Genomic DNA, 14,186 nt, shown 5'->3' with positions numbered 1-14,186 from the left:
TGGGGAGTAGGGAGTAGGGATGGGGAGTACGGATGGGGAGTAGGATTAGGGATGGGGAGTAGGGAGTAGGGATGGGGAGTAGGGAGTAGGGACGGGGAGTACGGAGTAGGGATGGGGAGTAGGAGTAGGGAGTAGGAATGGGCAGTAGGAGTAGGGATGGGGAGTGGGAGTAGGGAGTAGGGATGGGGAGTAGGGAGTAGGGATGGGCAGTAGGAGTAGGGAGTAGGGATGGGGAGTAGGAGTAGGGATGGGGAGTAGTGAGTAGGTATGGGGAGTAGGGATGGGGAGTAGGGAGTAGGGAGTAGGGATGGGCAGTAGGAGTAGGGATGGGCAGTAGGAGTAGGGATGGGGAGTAGAGAGTAGGGAGTAGGGATGGGCAGTAGGAGTAGGGATGGGGAGTGGGAGTAGGGAGTAGGGATGGGGAGTAGGGAGTAGGGATGGGCAGTAGGAGTAGGGAGTAGGGATGGGGAGTAGGAGTAGGGATGGGGAGTAGGAGTAGGGATGGGGAGTAGGGATGGGGAGTAGGGATGGGCAGTAGGAGTAGGGATGGGGAGTGGGAGTAGGGAGTAGGGATGGGGAGTAGGGAGTAGGGATGGGCAGTAGGAGTAGGGAGTAGGGATGGGGAGTAGGAGTAGGGATGGGGAGTAGGAGTAGGGATGGGGAGTAGGGATGGGGAGTAGGGAGTAGGGATGGGCAGTAGGAGTAGGGATGGGCAGTAGGAGTGGTGAGTAGGGAGTAGGGATGGGGAGTAGGGATGGGGAGTAGGGAGTAGGGATGGGGAGTAGGAGTGGGGATGGGGAGTAGAGAGTAGGGATGGGGAGTAGGAGTAGGGAGTAGGGATGGGCAGTAGGAGTAGGGATGGGGAGTGGGAGTGGGGAGTAGGGATGGGGAGTAGGGAGTAGGGATGGGCAGTAGGAGTAGGGATGGGGAGTAGGGATGGGGAGTATGGATGGGGAGTAGGAGTAGGGATGGGGAGTAGGGATGGGGAGTAGGGAGTAGGGATGGGCAGTAGGAGTAGGGATGGGCAGTAGGAGTGGGGAGTAGGGAGTAGGGATGGGGAGTAGGGATGGGGAGTAGGGATGGGGAGTAGGGACGGGGAGTAGGGAGTAGGGATGGGGAGTAGGAGTGGGGATGGGGAGTAGAGAGTAGGGATGGGGAGTAGGAGTAGGGAGTAGGGATGGGCAGTAGGAGTAGGGATGGGGAGTGGGAGTGGGGAGTAGGGATGGGGAGTAGGGAGTAGGGATGGGCAGTAGGAGTAGGGATGGGGAGTAGGGATGGGGAGTAGGGAGTAGGGATGGGGAGTGGGATTAGGGATGGGGAATAGGGAGTAGGGATGGGGAGTAGGGATGGGGAGTATGGATGGGGAGTAGGGATTTGGGGTGGGCAGTAGGAGTGGGGATGGGGAGTAGGGATGGGGAGTAGGGAGTAGGGATGGGGAGTAGGGAGCAGGGAGTAGGGATGGGGAGTAGGGAGTAGGGATGGGGAGTAGGGAGTAGGGATGGGGTGTAGGGATGGGGAGTAGGGAGTAGGGAGTAGGGTGTAGGGAGTAGGGATGGGGAGTAGGGAGTAGGGAGGGCAGTAGGTCGTTACTGAGTGGATTTCTTCACATTTTATTGTCTTTTAAATTGGGATTAAAATAGATTTTATAGTTTTAGGGATGGGGAGTAGGGAGTAGCGATGGGGAGTAGAGAGTAGGGATGGGGAGTAGGGAGTAGGGATGGGGAGTAGGAGTAGGGATGGGGAGTAGGAGTGGGGATGGGGAGTAGGGAGTAGGGATGGGGAGTAGGGAGTAGGGATGGGGATTAGGGATGGGGAGTAGGGAGGAGGGATGGGGAATAGGGAGAAGGAAGTGGGAATGGGGAGTAGGAGTAGGGATGGGAAGTAGGGAGTAGGAATGGGGAGTAGGGATGCGGAGTAGGGAGTAGAGATGGGGAGTAGGGAGTAGGTAGTAGGGAGTAGGGAATAGGGATGGGGAGTAGGTAGTAGGTAGTAGGGAGTAGTGACTAGGGATGGGGAGTAGGGATTGGGGAGTAGGGATGGGGAGGAGGGAGTTGGGATGGGGAGTAGGGAGTAGGGATGGGGAGTAGGGAGTAGGGAGTAGGGAGTAGGGATGGGGAGTAGGAGTAGGGAGTAAGGAGTAGGGATGGGGAGTAGGAGTAGGGATGGGGAGTAGGGAGTAGGGATGGGGAGTAGGGAGCAGGGAGTAGGGATGGGGAGTAGGGAGTAGGGATGGGAAGTAGGGAGTAGGGATGCGGAGTAGGGAGTAGGGATGGGGAGTAGGGAGTAGGGATGGGGAGTAGGGAGTAGGGAGCAGGGAGTAGGGATGGGGAGTAGGGAGCAGGGAGTAGGGATGGGGAGTAGGGAGTAGGGAGCAGGGAGTAGGGGTGGGGAGTAAGGAGTAGGGAGCAGGGAGTAGGGATGGGGAGTAGGGAGCAGGGAGTAGGGATGGGGAGTAGGGAGTAGGGATGGGGAGTAGGGAGTAGGGATGGGGAGTAGGGAGTAGGGATGGGGAGTAGGGAGTAGGGAATAGGGATGGGGAGTAGGGAGTAGGGATGGGGAGTAGGGAGTAGGGATGGGGAGTAGAGAGTAGGGATGGGGAGAAGGGAGCAGGGAATAGGGATGGGGAGTAGGGAGTAGGGATGGGGAGTAGGGAGTAGGGATGGGGAGTAGGGAGTAGGGATGGGGAGTAGGGAGTAGGGATGGGGAGTAGTAGTGGGGATGGGGAGTAGAGAGTAGGGATGGGGAGTAGGAGTAGGCATGGGGAGTAGGAGTAGGGAGTAGGGATGGGAAGTAGGAGTAGGGATGGGGAGTAGGAGTAAGGAGTAGGGATGGGGAGTAGGGAGTAGGGATGGGGAGTAGGAGTAGGGATGGGGAGTAGGAGTAGGGAGTAGGGATGGGGAGTAGGAGTTGGGATGGGGAGTAGGAGTAGGCAGTAGGGACTAGGGATGGGGAGTAGGGAGTAGGGATGGGAAGTAGGGAGTAGGGCTGGGCATTAGTATTAGGGATGGGGAGTAGGAGTGGGGATGGGGAGTAGGGAGTAGGGATGGGGAGTACGGATGGGGAGTAGGATTAGGGATGGGGAGTAGGGATGGGGAGTAGGGAGTAGGGATGGGGAGTAGGGATGGGGAGTAGGGAGTAGGGAGTAGGGACGGGGAGTAGGGAGTAGGGATGGGGAGTAGGGAGTAGGGATGGGGAGTAGGGATGGGGAGTAGGAGTAGGGAGTAGGAATGGGCAGTAGGAGTAGGGATGGGGAGTGGGAGTAGGGAGTAGGGATGGGGAGTAGGGAGTAGGGATGGGCAGTAGGAGTAGGGAGTAGGGATGGGGAGTAGGAGTAGGGATGGGGAGTAGTGAGTAGGTATGGGGAGTAGGGATGGGGAGTAGGGAGTAGGGAGTAGGGATGGGCAGTAGGAGTAGGGATGGGCAGTAGGAGTAGGGATGGGGAGTAGAGAGTAGGGAGTAGGGATGGGCAGTAGGAGTAGGGATGGGGAGTGGGAGTAGGGAGTAGGGATGGGGAGTAGGGAGTAAGGATGGGCAGTAGGAGTAGGGAGTAGGGATGGGGAGTAGGAGTAGGGATGGGGAGTAGGATTAGGGATGGGGAGTAGGGATGGGGAGTAGAGAGTAGGGAGTAGGGATGGGCAGTAGGAGTAGGGATGGGGAGTGGGAGTAGGGAGTAGGGATGGGGAGTAGGGAGTAGGGATGGGCAGTAGGAGTAGGGAGTAGGGATGGGGAGTAGGAGTAGGGATGGGGAGTAGGAGTGGGGATGGGGAGTAGAGAGTAGGGGTGGGGAGTAGGAGTAGGGAGTAGGGATGGGCAGTAGGAGTAGGGATGGGGAGTGGGAGTGGGGAGTAGGGATGGGGAGTAGGGAGTAGGGATGGGCAGTAGGAGTAGGGATGGGGAGTAGGGATGGGGAGTAGGGATGGGGAGTAGGAGTAGGGATGGGGAGTAGGGATGGGGAGTAGGGAGTAGGGATGGGCAGTAGGAGTAGGGGTGGGCAGTAGGAGTGGGGAGTAGGGAGTAGGGATGGGGAGTAGGGATGGGGAGTAAGGAGTAGGGATGGGGAGTAGGAGTGGGGATGGGGAGTAGAGAGTAGGGATGGGGAGTAGGAGTAGGGAGTAGGGATGGGCAGTAGGAGTAGGGATGGGGAGTGGGAGTGGGGAGTAGGGATGGGGAGTAGGGAGTAGGGATGGGCAGTAGGAGTAGGGATGGGGAGTAGGGATGGGGAGTAGGGAGTAGGGATGGGGAGTGGGATTAGGGATGGGGAATAGGGAGTAGGGATGGGGAGTAGGGATGGGGAGTATGGATGGGGAGTAGGGATTTGGGGTGGGCAGTAGGAGTGGGGATGGGGAGTAGGGATGGGGAGTAGGGAGTAGGGATGGGGAGTAGGGAGCAGGGAGTAGGGATGGGGAGTAGGGAGTAGGGATGGGGAGTAGGGAGTAGGGATGGGGTGTAGGGATGGGGAGTAGGGAGTAGGGAGTAGGGTGTAGGGAGTAGGGATGGGGAGTAGGGAGTAGGGAGGGCAGTAGGTCGTTACTGAGTGGATTTCTTCACATTTCATTGTGTTTTAAAGTGGGATTAAAATAGATTTTATAGTTTTTTTTGTCAACAATGTACAAAATACGCTGTTATATTAAAGTGGAATAATTATTTTTAAGATGAATAACAATTAAATAACTAAAATATAGCTGTTGCATAAGTATTCAGCTCCCTGCATCAATACATGTCACCTTTGGCATCTACAGCTGTGAATCTTCTTGAGTAAGTCTCTAGAGCTTTGCACACCTGGGTTGTGCAATACTTGTCCATCATTCTTCAAGCTCTGTCAAGATGCTTTGGAATCAGGACTAAACAGCAATTTTGCCATAGATTTTCAAGCAGATTTAAGTCAAAACTGTAACTTGGCCAGTCAGGAACATTCACTGTCTTCTTGGTAAGCAACTCCAGTGTAGACTTGGCCTTGTGTTTTAGGTTATTGTCCTGTTGAAAAGTGAATTTCTCTCCCAGTTTCTGGTGTAAAGCAGACTGAAGCAGGTTTTCCTCTAGGATTTTGCTTGTGTTTAATTTTATCCTGTTTCTTTTTATCCTGAAAAATTATCCTGTATTTGCCGATGTCAACCATACCCATAACATGATGCAGCCACCACCATGCTTGAAAGTATGGATGCAGTTACTCAGTGATGTGTTGTGTTGGATTTGCTCCAAACATAAGGCTTTGCATTCAGGACAAAATGTGCATTCCTTTGTCATTATTTTTAGCAGTATTACTTTAGTGCCTTGTTGCATGTTGTTGAATTTTCTTTTTTTCTTATTATCATTTTCAATCTGTCATTTAGGTCATAATTGTAGAGTCACTACAATAGTGTTGGTCCATCCTCACTTTACTCCTATAACAACCATTGAACTCTGTTGTTAAAACATTTAAATCACCAATGGCCTCATGGTAACATCCCTGAGCAGTTTCCAACCTGTCCTTTGATGTGTCTGGGTGGTTTAAACTATCATGCACAGCATATTTATGAAATGGACCATGCTTAATGGAAGATTCAATGTCTGAAGTATTATTGTTGCCCATCTACCAATCACTACCCTTTTTATTAGTTTGAAAAACTCCCTGGTCTTTGTAGTTTAATTTGTGCTTGAAATTCAATAGTTGACTGAGGGACCTTACAGATGTTGTATGTATGGCGGGACAGAGGAAGGGTTATTCATTCATAAATCACATCAACCCCTATTATTTCACGCAGACTAAGTCCGTGTCACTTATTATGTGATTTGTTAAGCCACATTTTACTCCTGAACTAATTTAGGTGTGCCTAAATCAAGGGGCTGAATACTTATACAACGACTGTAAGTTATACATTTTTATTGATCTTTTTTTAAACTTTTTTTTTGTCCGCTTTGACATTACAGAGTAGTTTTATGTACATTGTTGGCACAAAAAAAAACTAAACTATTAAATCAATTTTAAATCCAACTTTGAAACACAATAAAATGTGAAGAAATCGAAGGGGTCCAAATACTTATTTATTTATTTATAATTTTTATTTGACCTTTATTTAACTAGGCAAAAGTCAGTTAAGAACAAATTCATATTTTCAAAGACAGCCTAGGAACAGTGGGTTACCTGCCTTGTTCAGGGGCAGAATGACAGATTTTTACCTTGTCAGCTTGGGGATTCGATCTTACAACCTTTCGGTTACTAGTTCAATGCCCCATCCACTAGGCTACCTGCCACCCCATGGTCAATACACATTTATGGTCTTCAACTCTGAGTGGTTGTTTGGAGTACTTGATCTGATTATAATGATGTTGATGATGATGATGATGATGATGGTTCATTTCATGAGTTCTATGGCTGCTAAAAGCTGAAGTGCAGTAACACATACTCTACTAGAAACACATTTAGCTTGTCAAACAGGGGCACATTGATACAAACTGTAATTCAGATGGGGTCAGTGTGCTCCATGTGAATACATTGGTTTGACAATGCATCTAGTAGAAGTAATAGTAGTCGTAGTAGTAACATTATTATTATTATTATTATTATTATTATTATTATTATTATTAGTAGTAGTAGTAGTAGTAGTAGTAGTAGCTGCAGTAGTAGAAGTAGTAGTAGTAATATTATTATTATTATTAGTAGTATTAGTAGTAATAGTACTATTATTATTATCATTATTAGTAGTAGTAGTAGTAATATTATGATTATTAGTATTAGTAGTATTAGTAGTAGTAGTAGTAATAGTATTATTATTATTAGTAGTAGTATTAGTAATAGTGGTAGTAGTAGTAGTAGTAGTAGTAGTAGTAGTAGTAGTATTATTATTAGTAGTAGTAGTAGTAGCAGTAGTTGTAATAGTGGTGGAAGTAGTAGTAGTGGTGGTAGTAGTAGTAGCAATTGTAGTAATAGAGGTGGTAGTAGTAGTAGCAGTAGTTGTAATAGTGGTGGTAGTAGTAGTAGTAGTAGTAATAGTGGTGGTAGTAGTAGTAGTAGTAGTAGTAGTAGTAGTAGTAGTAGTAGTATTGTTAGTAGTAGTAGTAAAATTATTATTATTATTATTATTATTAGCAGTAGTAGTAGTAGTAATATTATTATTGTTATTATTATTAGTAGTAGCAGTAATTGTAATAGTGGTGGTAGTAGTAGTAGTGGTGGTAGTAGTAGTAGTAGTAGTAGTAGTAGTAGTAGTAGTAGTAGTATTGTTAGTAATAGTAGTACAATTATTATTATTATTATTATTATTATTAGCAGTAGTAGTAGTAGTAATATTATTATTAGTAGTAGTAGTAGTAGTAGCAGTAGTTGTAATAGTGGTGGTAATAGTAGTAGTAGTAGTAATAGTGGTGGTAGTAGTAGTAGTAGTAGTAGTAGTAGTAGTAGTAGTAGTGGTAGTGGTGGTGGTAGTAGTGGTAGTAGTAATAGTGGTGGTAGTAGTAGTAGTTGTAATAGTTGTGATAGTAGTAATAGTGGTAGTAGTAGTAGTAGGAATAGTGGTAATAGTGGTAGTAATAGTGGTGGAAGTAGTAATAGTGGTAGTAGTAGTAGTAATAGTGGTAATAGTGGTAGTAATAGTGGTGCTAGTAGTAAATGTAGTAGTAGTAGTAGTAGTGGTAGTGGTAATAGTGGTAATAGTAGTAGTAGTGGTAAAAGTGGTAGTAGTAATAGTAGTAATAGTAGTAGTAATAGTGGTGGTAGTAGTAGTAATTGTAGTAGTAGTAGTAGTAGTGGTAGTAATAGTGGTGGTAGTAGTAATAGTGGGGGTAGTAGCAATAGTGGTGGTAGAGGTAATAGTGGTAGTAGTAGTAGTAGTGGTAATAGTGGGAGTAATAGTGGTAGTAGTAATAGTGGTTGTAGTAGTAGTGGTGGTAGTGGTAATAATGGTAGCAGTAGTAGTAGTGGTAGTAGTGGTAATAGTGGTAGTAATAGTGGTAGTAGTAGTAGTAATAGTGGTTGTAGTAGTAGTGGTAGTAATAGTGCTAGTAATAGTGGTAGTAGTGCTAGTAATAGTGGTGGTAGTAGTGGTAGTAATAGTGGTGGTATTAGTAATAGTGGTAGTAGTTATAGTGGTAGTAGTAGTAGTAATAGTGGTGGTATTAGTAATAGTGGTAGTAGTTATAGTGGTAGTAGTGGTAGTAATAGTGGTGGTATTAGTAATAGTGGTAGTAGTTATAGTGGTAGTAGTGGTAGTAATAGTTGTGGTATTAGTAATAGTGGTAGTAGTTATAGTAGTAGTAGTAATAGTGGTAGTGGTGGTAGTAATAGATGTAGTAGTGCTAGCAATAGTGGTGGTAGTAGTGGTAGTAACAGTGGTGGTATTAGTAATAGTGGTAGTAGTAGTAGTTATAGTGGTAGTAGTAGTAGTAATAGTGGTTGTAGTAGTAGTAGTAGTAATAGTGGTAGTGGTGGTAGTGGTAGTAATAGTGGTAGTAGTAATAGTGGTAGTGGGGGTAGTGGTAGTAATAGTGGTGGTATTAGTAATAGTGGTAGTAGTAATAGTGGTGGTAGTAGTAATAGTGGTAGTAGTAGTAGTAGTAGTAGTAGTAGTAGTAGTTGTAATAGTGGTAGTAGTACTAGTAGTAATAGTGGTAGTAGTAGTAGTGGTGGTAGTAGTAGTAGTAGTAGTAATAGTGGTGGTGGTAGTAGTAGTAGTAATATAAGTAGTAGTGGTAGTAATAGAAGTAGTAGTAGTAATAATACTTGTAATGGTAGTAGTAGTAGTGGTGGTATTATTAGTAGTAGTGGTGTTAGTAGTAGTAGTAATTGTGGTAGTAGTAGTAATAGTTGTAGTTGTAGTAATAGTAGTAGTGGTAGTAATAGTGGTGGTAGTAATAGTAGTAGTAATAGAAGTAGTATTAGTAATAGTAGTAGTGGTAGTAATAGAAGTAGTAGTAGTAATAGTAGTAGTAGTAGTAGTAGTAGTAGTGGTGGTAGTTGTAATAGAAGTAGAAGTAGCAGTAGTAATAGTAGTAGTTGTAGTAATAGTAGTAGTGGTAGTAATAGTGGTGGTATTAGTAGTAGTAGTATTGGTGTTAGTAGTAGTAGTAATTGTGGTAGTATTAGTAGTAGTAGTAGTAGTAATAGTGGTGGTGGTAGTAGTAGTAGTAATTGTGGTAGCAGTAGTAGTAGCAGTAGTGGTAGTAGTAGTAGTAGTGGTAGTAGTAGTAGTAATTGTGGTAGTAGTAGTAGTAGTAATAGTAGTGGTAGTAGTAGTAGTAGTAGTAACAGTGGTGGTATTAGTAATAGTGGTAGTAGTAGTAGTAATAGTGGTAGTAGTACTAGTAATTGTAGTAGTGGTAGTAGTAATAGTGGTAGTAATAGTAGTAGTAGTGGTAGTAGTAATGGTAGTAGTGGTAGTCGTAATCGTGGTAGTAATAGTAGTAGTAGTGGTAGTAGTAATGGTAGTAGTGGTAGTCGTAATTGTGGTAGTATTAGTAGTGGTATTAGTAGTAGTAATAGTAATGGTAGTAGTGGTAGTAGTAATAGTGGTGTTATTAATAGTAGTGGTGGTGGTAGTAGTAGTAATAGTGGTATTAGTAGTAGTAGTAGTATTAGTAGTAGTGGTAGTAGTAGTAGTAGTAGTATTAGCAGTAGTAGTAGTAGTAGTAGTAGTAGTAGTAGTAGTAGTAGTAGTGGGTGTTGCATCATGGAGGAGGAAAAGGTTACCCCTGAATCCATTTTACCTCCTCAGGATGAACAACAATATGAAAAATGCAACATAAAAACAAATGGGGTTTCATCCCTGTGGTCCTGTTAATGCTCAATTAGAATGGTGGCAGAACTAGAAGAATAAGGTCAGGGAGATGACAGCTCTATTGTTAGCAGCCCAGTGGGTGACAGCAAGGAGGGTTCTGTATTAACTTAGCTGGAACACCAGCTTCCCTCTTGGAGGCAATAAAGCCTTAAATAGAGGCACATCAAAGACTGCGTGAGACCACATGACCTTCCAGCACTCAGAACCAGCTCCAAGGGACGGGGCATCATTGGCATCAGCTATGGCTGCAACACAACTATATTGTTTCAAGTGTAAAAAAAAAAAAAAAATGGGACACATGGCAAGAGACTGTGAAGATATGTAATAATGGTAAGAAACGTGTACATTTCTCCAGCTTGGGAACAGGGGGGGGTGGGGGGGGGGCAAAGGCTCCAGAGGCAAACAGCAGTTCAGCCGTCAAGGTTGAGCCCAAACCCATGGCCCCAGAGGCACATCACAGAACGACAGAACAACAAGTGTCATTACCACCTTTAGTCAGCACCCGGAGTGTGGACAGGTGAGCAGGTCCGCCAGCTTTTGGATTGCTTTGGCGATCTCTCATCAAAAATAAGGGTTTTTAAGGCCAGTCCTCGTAAAGCTCAATGTGCTTTGACCTCAGTCAAGATATTTTAGCCCGAAGGAGGCAGCTGACCACTGAGTGAGTAACAGCATTGCAGCAGCTTACTACGCCGATTATTGTCACAGGAATCAATTACAGTTCTTCTTTTTGTTTGTTTGTTGAATATCCTGACTACTCGTTGGGAGGATTCCGGAACATTAGAACTGCAGTCGACAACATAAGAAACGACTCGTTGGGAGGATTCCGGAACATTAGAACTGCAATCGACAACATAAGAAACGACTCGTTGGGAGGATTCCGGAACATTAGAACTGCAGTCGACAACATAAGAAACGACTCGTTGGGAGGATTCCGGAACATTAGAACTGCAGTCGACAACATAAGAAACGACTCGTTGGGAGGATTCCGGAACATTAGAACTGCAGTCGACAACATAAGAAACGACTCGTTGGGAGGATTCCGGAACATTAGAACTGCAGTCGACAACATAAGAAACGACTCGTTGGGAGGATTCCGGAACATTAGAACTGCAGTCGACAACATAAGAAACGACTCGTTGGGAGGATTCCTGAACATTAGAACTGCAGTCGACAACATAAGAAACGACTCTCTTTCATGGCGATTCAAGTATTAGATATATCAGCGAAGGCCAGCTATCAACAAGCAAGAGAGGCGTAGGAAACGTGAGATAATAGCCACTTACCAGATGAAGTAACCTGATATTCCAGAAGTAGGGAGATTTTTGAAATGATAAAACTAATACCCTGTAAAAGCTTAGAAGCTAGGTGGTGGGACCTGCCTTTAGAAAGGTCTCACAACAAACACAAGCGTCTGTGTAGGAGGAAAGGTTAGTAGTGGAGAAAAGTGGAGGCACTGGTCTCATAGTAAACCATGTAATGTTAATATAAGTTTTTAAAAAACACACGAGAACTGAAACTGAACTGAAAGAGGTTTATGAACTTTCTAATAATGAGTAGGTAATAGGGACACGGAAACTTTAATAATTACTTTTTCTTTTCTGGAAAGGAGTAAAGAGCTGGAATGAACCTTTCTTCTGTTCCAGATAAAAGGTGTACCATCCAGGAGAATCATCAGGAAAGGTGTACCCCAATCAACTCCAAGTGGAGCTGAAAGACCATGGCGCTACAATTGTTGATACAAATTGGGATATTGAGAATAAGCCAAACAGGACAATAGCACCTTATCTCAGGGTAACATTACAAGCAGGACAATAGCACCTTATCTCAGGGGAACATTACAAGCAGGACAATAGCACCTTATCTCAGGGGAACATTACACGCAGGACAACAGCACCTTATCTCAGGGGAACATTACAAGCAGGACAATAGCACCTCATCTCAGGGGAACATTACACGCAGGACAACAGCACCTTATCTCAGGGGAACATTACAAGCAGGACAACAGCACCTTATCTCAGGGGAACATTACACGCAGGACAACAGCACCTTATCTCAGGGGAACATTACAAGCAGGATAATAGCACCTTATCTCAGGGGAACATTACACGCAGGACAACAGCACCTTATCTCAGGGGGACATTACACGCAGGACAACAGCACCTTATCTCAGGGGAACATTACAAGCAGGACAATAGCACCTTATCTCAGGGGAACATTACAAGCAGGACAACAGTACCTTATCTCAGGGGAACATTACAAGCAGGACAATAGCACCTTATCTCAGGGGAACATTACAAGCAGGACAACAGTACCTTATCACAGGGGAACATTACAAGCAGGACAACAGCACCTTATCTCAGGGGAACATTACAAGCAGGACAACAGCACCTTATCTCAGGGGAACATTACAAGCAGGACAACAGTACCTTATCTCAGGGGAACATTACAAGCAGGATAATAGCACCTTATCTCAGGGGAACATTACAACCAGGACAACAGTACCTTATCTCAGGGGAACATTACAAGCAGGACAACAGCACCTTATCTCAGGGGAACATTACAAACAGGACAACAGCACCTTATCTCAGGGGAACATTACAAGCAGGACAACAGTACCTTATCTCAGGGGAACATTACAAGCAGGACAACAGTACCTTATCTCAGGGGAACATTACAAGCAGGACAATAGCACCTTATCTCACGGGAACATTACAAACAGGACAACAGCACCTTATCTCAGGGGAACATTACAAACAGGACAATAGTACCTTATCTCAGGGGAACATTACAAGCAGGACAACAGCACCTTATCTCAGGGGAACATTACAAGCAGGACAACAGTACCTTATCTCAGGGGAACATTACAAGCAGGACAACAGTACCTTATCTCAGGGGAACATTACAAGCAGGACAATAGCACCTTATCTCAGGGGAACATTACAAACAGGACAACAGCACCTTATCTAGGGGGAACATTACAAACAGGACAATAGTACCTTATCTCAGGGGAACATTACAAACAGGACAACAGCACCTTATCTCAGGGGAACATTACAAGCAGGACAACAGTACCTTATCTCAGGGGAACATTACAAGCAGGATAATAGCACCTTATCTCAGGGGAACATTACAAGCAGGACAACAGTACCTTATCTCAGGGGAACATTACAAGCAGGACAACAGCACCTTATCTCAGGGGAACATTACAAACAGGACAACAGCACCTTATCTCAGGGGAACATTACAAGCAGGACAACAGTACCTTATCTCAGGGGAACATTACAAGCAGGACAACAGTACCTTATCTCAGGGGAACATTACAAGCAGGACAATAGCACCTTATCTCAGGGGAACATTACAAACAGGACAACAGCACCTTATCTCAGGGGAACATTACAAACAGGACAATAGTACCTTATCTCAGGGGAACATTACAAGCAGGACAACAGCACCTTATCTCAGGGGAACATTACAAACAGGACAACAGCACCTTATCTCAGGGGAACATTACAAGCAGGACAACAGTACCTTATCTCAGGGGAACATTACAAGCAGGACAACAGTACCTTATCTCAGGGGAACATTACAAGCAGGATAATAGCACCTTATCTCAGGGGAACATTACAAGCAGGACAACAGTACCTTATCTCAGGGGAACATTACAAGCAGGACAACAGCACCTTATCTCAGGGGAACATTACAAACAGGACAACAGCACCTTATCTCAGGGGAACATTACAAGCAGGACAACAGTACCTTATCTCAGGGGAACATTACAAGCAGGACAACAGTACCTTATCTCAGGGGAACATTACAAGCAGGACAATAGCACCTTATCTCAGGGGAACATTACAAACAGGACAACAGCACCTTATCTCAGGGGAACATTACAAACAGGACAATAGTACCTTATCTCAGGGGAACATTACAAGCAGGACAACAGCACCTTATCTCAGGGGAACATTACAAACAGGACAACAGCACCTTATCTAGGGGGAACATTACAAACAGGACAATAGTACCTTATCTCAGGGGAACATTACAAACAGGACAACAGCACCTTATCTCAGGGGAACATTACAAACAGCGTTGTATGAACTTAAGTTAAAATACTTGAAAGTACTACTTAAGTAGTTATTTGGAGTATATGTACTTTACTATTTATATTTTGGACAACTTTTACTTTTACTCCAATCCTAAATAAAAAATTATGTACTTTTTACTCCTTACATTTTCCCTGACACCCATCAGTACCTGTTACATTTTGAATGCTTAGCAGGACAGAAGAATGGTCCAATTCACACCCTTATCAAGAGAACATGCCTAGTCATCCCGACTACCTCTGATCTGGCAGACTCACTAAACACACATGCTATGTTTGTACATGATGTGTGAGTGTGCCCCTGGTTATCCGTACAGTTTTCAAACAAGAAAATC

This window comes from Oncorhynchus mykiss, chromosome 27 (assembly GCF_057628025.1).
Source record: "Oncorhynchus mykiss isolate SJ-2025 chromosome 27, ASM5762802v1, whole genome shotgun sequence".
In the NCBI taxonomy this organism is placed as follows: Eukaryota; Metazoa; Chordata; class Actinopteri; order Salmoniformes; family Salmonidae; genus Oncorhynchus; species Oncorhynchus mykiss.
Note: the sequence above shows the minus strand (reverse complement) of the source record.